Below are 5996 nucleotides of genomic sequence, written 5' to 3' on the forward strand. Positions count from 1 at the left end.
TGTTTGCCGTTGTGAGTGTAAAGTCTACGAAGGGCAATGAAGGAATGTCAGAATGACAAGGACACACACAAAATCAGGAAAATCACTGAGAAAACATAACCATCCACTGGCAGAAGCTAATTATCATTCATTTTAAAAATTTATTTATTTATTACCTAACCAAGTTCAGGTAAAATGCTAAGCCTTAGAGGCACAAAAATGATAGCTCTTAACCAAATGTTCTTGCAGATCTTATGAGGGGAAAAAATACAGAAGCAATTTAGGAACATAAATGCTACTGTTAAAAGGTTGTAATCTTTGCCAGGTACTGGTGACTCATGGCTGTAATCCTAGCTACTCAGAAGACTGAAATCTGAAGATCACAGTTCTAAGCCAGCTCAGATAGAAAAGTCTATGAGACGCTTATCTCTAATTAGTCATCCAAAAAACTGGAAGTGAACTGTGGCTCAGTAGTAGAGGGCTAGCCTTGAGCCAAGAAAAGCTCAGTGAAAGCACCCAAGCCCTGAATTCAAGCTTCACAACTGACAGAGAGAGAGCAAGAGACAAAGACAGAGAGAGAGAGAAAGACAGAGACAGAGACAAAGACAAAGACAAAGACAAAGACAAAGACAAAGACAAAGAGAGACACAAAGAGAATATGAAAGAGGAAGAAAAGTGTGGTCCTTTTCTAGTTATTAAGCAGGATGATTGGGTGACTTGTGTGACACTTGTGTGACATATGCCTTCCTCAAATCTTGTTATGATGTGGGCACATTACCCATCTGACATGGGAGGAAAAGGTTATCTTGCCCGGTGCTAGTGGCTCATGTCTGTAATCCTAGCTATTCAAGAGGCTGAGATCTGAGGATTGTATCTTGAAGCCAGGCCAAGAAGGACAGTCCCGAATCTCATCTCTAATTAACCACCAAAAACTCAGGAAGGGGGCCGGGAATGTAGCTTAGTGGTAGAGTGTTTGTCTAGCATGCATGAAGCCCTAGGTTTGATTCCTCAGTACCACATAAACAGAAAAGGCCAAACGTGGTGCTGTGGTTCACTTGATCCACCGCTTCACTTCCAGTTGTTTGGTGGTTAACTGGGGATAAGAGTCTCATGGACTTTCCTGCCTGTGCTGGCTTTGAACCTCAATCCTCATAGCTCAGTCTCCCAAGTAGCTAGGATTACACAGGTATGAGCCATTGGCTCCCAGCTCTCTTCTCCCCAGCCCCCTCTCTTTTCCCCACAGTGAGTGCTGGGTGAATGTTTTGGCCCTGGGCTACACACCTACTTCCTTCTCAGCAACTTTTCAAACTTCTGCCACCTTTTGCCTATTTAACTAAATAGGCTAAGTAGCCACTAAGTTGCTACTTAGCTCTTCATAAGCACTCCCATCTTCCAGCCCATTGAGATTTCTTTTCTACTGAATAAATGACAGCCCGGCTCTTCACTTCTGGAGAACTCCAGACTTAAGATAACTTACAGACTACTTGACCTCTCCACTAAAGCTTATTCAGTAAAGTTCCAGGGAATAGGAGAGAGACCAGAGATACAAGGCTTACCTGTCATACTTGGTTGGGGCCCTAGTAAAGGGGACTTGTTTTTTTTTTTGGCCAGTCCTGGGACTTGGACTCAGGGCCTGAGCACTGTCCCTGGCTTCTTCCCGCTCAAGGCTAGCACTCTGCCACTTGAGCCACAGCGCCACTTCTGGCCATTTTCTATATATGTGGTGCTGGGGAATTGAACCCAGGGCCTCATGTATATGAGACAAGCACTCTTGCCATTAGGCCATATCCCCAGCCCATGGGGGGGGGGGGGGGGGACTTGTTCTTGATGGTCCCTTTTCCCCATCCAACAAATCCTCTTCCACAGTTTCTGGGAAATATGCAGAGCCCATTTGGTCTTTCTAGCGCTTTCACCGACTACTTAATATCCATTTACTCATAAATGAATGTTTATTCTCCCCATTCTTCCTGCAGGAAACACTTGCATCTTTACAGCCTGCAAAGCCTTGTACTCCCCAAACATGGCTGAGAGGTGAGGCAGGGAGGGCAAGAAGAACATAAACCAAGGAAGGGTAATTGAAGGCAAAGGCAAATTGAAGGTACATGGACTTGTGAGACCTTGTATCTAATCAGGCAGCAGGGCTGGTGGAAGAATAAGTGTGATGAATCTTAGCAAATAGGAGACTGAGGCCAGGGAATAAAGTAGCAAAATGACTGCATAGTGAACATCCTAAAATAATGAAGCCTCTCTCCTAGCAAGTAAAAGAGGGGGAGGAAGTATAAAATTAGGATGAAAAGACCATGATCAACAGTTAGAGGGTAGAGGCACATACAGAAAGAGATGATGGTATTTTAAAAGCAGCCCTGGTTTAGAAATCCAGACATGGAAACACCCACTGGAGGTGGTGAAGCCATCTAAATGAGTGGCCACAGAAAAATCTGTAGCCTAAGAAGGAAATCAGACAGGAGTAGAGATTTGAAAGATGACTGCTCTAATCAAGAAGGAAGTTCTGGAAGAAACTATAAGAGCCTGATCAGAATAAGATGCCAAGACAGATCCCAAAAACCAGGAGGAAAGGTTTGAGCACACTGTGATTAAAATTCAACACACTTCTTATAATGTTGAGCATGCACTGATTCAGAATATAGCACCTGTTTTTAAGTCTACATAGGTCTCAAGAAAGTTGCTTATTTCTCAGATTTTCAAGCCATTTGCTTATTACAGAAACTATTGCCTTGGGCAGGTGAGGAGAATATAATGCAACCAACCCACACTCAACCCCAGACTCAAGGAATGTGAGTCCTTCTGAAAAGAGGTAACAATTACTTTCATTCATACACTTACTCTCTGGTTTTCTGAATTGGGAGGTTCAATGTACCCTATCATCAAATGCTGTGCAGAAGCCTGCAGTCATGGGAAGTAGTGGGGGTGGGAAATGTAGGGGTGGGCACTGACAAGAAACTGGTGAGAAGGGAAAGCTAGGCCAATGCTACAGTCAGCACATACTAGCAGGTCCCGGGTAAGCTACACCGAATAACCCTAAAGTCCAAAACAGATGTCCTTCAGCCCAATGATGACACAGTCATTTGCTCTGTGAACCAACATGAAGCAAATACCTTCAAAATGCAGACATCAGTGCCTCACCTCTATACTCCTAGCTACTCAGAAGGATAAGAGAAGAGAATCCAGGTTCAAAGCCAGCCCAGGCAGGAAAGTCCATGAAATTGTTATCCCCAATTAATTAGTAAAAAGCTAGAAGTGTAGTGAGACTCAAGTAATAGAGAGCACACCAGATTTGAGTGAAAAAGCTAAGCAAGAAATGTGAGGTCTCAACTGGGAATGTAGCTTAGTGGTAGAATGCTTGCCTAGCATGCATGAAGCTGTGGGTTCCATTCCCCAGCACCACATATATAGAAAAAGTCGGAAGTGGCACTGTGGCTCTAGTGGTAGAGTGCTAGCCTTGAACAAAAGAAGCTGGGGGACAGTGCCTAGGCCCTGAGTTCAAGCTCCAGGAGTGGCAAAAAAAAACAAAAACAAAACAAAACAAAAAACCAGTCAGAGATTCCTGAGTTCAAGCCCACTACTGGCTCATGAGCAAATGAACACACACCAACACACACATATATACACACACACACACACACAGAGAAACTATTCCTGGGCTTGGGGTTTCTAGGTATAGGCTTAGATGGCCATTAAAGGAGGAATTCCTCTGTAGACTATGTCCTTCACTTGCTCATGGGCTGACAAGAGAAAAGGTTTGGCAAATGTGCTAAGGTGTGAATATTCTGGCTACACAGACAAAAATGCTACTGTGCGATGACACTGATAAACGAGTCTGAAAAGTGAAGCACAGGTAACACTCAGGCATGACTGGCCATGAGGCTTGCCTCTACTTTACAGCAATTTGTTTTGAAAAGGTCAACGAAGACAAATAGATAGCAGCAGTAAATTACTGTTCACAAAATCCCGAAGACTTTATATAAATGCCTGAAAACACAGGTTTAAACAGTTGGGTCAACAAGAAGTAATGGTTTCAACAGTCACCCAGCTTTCAAAGAAACACCAAGTTAACCCATTAGGAAGAGAACAATAACTTTGAGTTGTTTTTCCAAGAGAGGTCAAATAAATACCTATTACAGAATCCTCTATCACTCCCCGCCATCCATCTATGGTAGTGGCAGTCTCTATGCCACATCCCTTGTTTGTTAGTCACACACAGGGATCCTGTTGAAGGATGGTACAAAAGCTGTTTACATTTAGAGAGATGTGACACTGAGGGAAATAAATGCTGCAGGTTGTGTTAATCTGGTCTAGTCAAGAGTGGGAAATCACAAAAGAATGTGAGACGCATAAACTATGATGAGGTAATATCAAACTATGATGAGGTAATAACTTGAAAAAAGTAAAGAATAGCTGGGTGCTGTAATCCTGTAATCCTAGCTACTCAGGAGGCTGAGATCTGAGGATCATGGTTCAAAGCCAGCCCAGTAGGAAAATCCATGAGACTCTTAATTCCAATTAACCATCAGGAAACAGGAAGTGGTCATGTGGCTCAGGTAGAGTGCTAGTTTTGAGCAACAAGAGCGCAGGGACAGCATCCATGTTCTGAACCTGGCAGACAGGAAAATAAAAGGAAAGAAAGGGAAAAAAAAGGTAAAGAATAATAGGCCAGGCACCAGTGGCTCATGGCTTTAATCCCAGCTACTCAGGAGGCTGAAATCTGAGGACTGAGCTTCAAAACTGACCCAGGCAGGAAAGACCATGAAACTTGTATCTCTAACAGGCAAAAGCCAAAAGGAGTGGAACTGTACTCAAGTGTTAAGAGGACCAGCCTTGAGTGGAAATGCTAATGGATAGAGCCCAGGCTCTGAGTTTAAGCTTCAGTGGTGGGGGAAGATGAGGGAGAGTAAGGGAGAGGGAGAGGGAGAGAGGGAGAGAGGGAGAGAGGGAGAGAGGGAGAGAGGGAGAGAGGGACGGAGAGAGGGAGGGAAGGAGGGAGGGGGGAAGAGAGAGAGAGAGAGCGAGAGAGAGAGAGAGAAACACACCTTTGAGGGTCCTCTAATGATTGGGAGAAAGTACCCAAGGAAGGATGAACTTTGAGAGGAAGTTCCATCTCCAAAACTAGAGATTTCATTGGAGAAGAAAGGGGAGAAGCCCATCGGATGGCAGAGAAGTTCACGGAAAAGCTGACAATTGGAAGTTTAGGTGAGCCAGGGCTGATCAACAGGTGCACAGAGGCTTGACACCTCTGTCAGCGTGAAGCCTGGAATATGCTCTGTGGATGCACTGGAAGGTCCTAAAGTGGAGGTCACAGGGCGGCAAGGTTGCCAAGGGACCCCCAGTATTGGAGGATCTTCACAGGGCAGAGTAGCAATGGATTTTCACACTTAGGTGCACACACATATGCAGGCAAGTATACATGCTTGCATGGACAGATAGAACAAGAAAAAGCAGTAACCAGAGTCAACAAGAGGCCCATCCTAAGTGAGCAGGCCCCTCCGGCACCCTCTACTGACCAGAGTTCTAGGGTGCTCATGGTAAAGAACTCACTGAAGCACCCAAAGCACTGAAGGACAAAGTGGGAAGTGACCAAGAGAGCAACGGATTTCCTGAGTGACTAGAACATTAAAAGAGGTGGTGTTGCAGCTGAATGTTGAAGATGAGTAAGACTTTTGCAGACTGCAGGGCTGAGGAATGGAGAGGAACTCATTCCAGGTTGAGAACAGTTTTATTACTCACCCCAGGATCATGGGCAAACTACAGAACCTCTTTAAGCCTCATATGGAAATTCCAGCGTCATCTACCTTATAAGGTCCCCATGAGAGTAAAATGCAACATTTGGACTAGGCAAAAGCTTTGAAGGGAAAATAAAGCATTCCGTGGAAAACATGCAAGAGCCGGAAGGCTCCGCGGTAAGGACTCTAGCTCCCGCCTGCCCTCCCTTGGCGTAGTCTCAGGCCCTTCGCTACCCCCCACCCAGGAGCAGTCCCCCACCTTCCCATCCCCTTCTTAGT

General features: G+C 44.9%; 1 non-coding gene across 1 annotated transcript; it reads left to right on the top strand.

Annotated features, from left to right (window-relative positions):
* Positions 1-659: 659 nt before the first annotated feature.
* On the top strand, positions 660-767 carry LOC125365098. The gene has a single exon (XR_007213648.1). It is a non-coding gene; the product is annotated as a small nucleolar RNA U13 (small nucleolar RNA).
* Positions 768-5996: the final 5229 nt, after the last annotated feature.

This window comes from Perognathus longimembris, chromosome 16 (genome assembly GCF_023159225.1).
Source record: "Perognathus longimembris pacificus isolate PPM17 chromosome 16, ASM2315922v1, whole genome shotgun sequence".
Classification (NCBI taxonomy): Eukaryota; Metazoa; Chordata; class Mammalia; order Rodentia; family Heteromyidae; genus Perognathus; species Perognathus longimembris.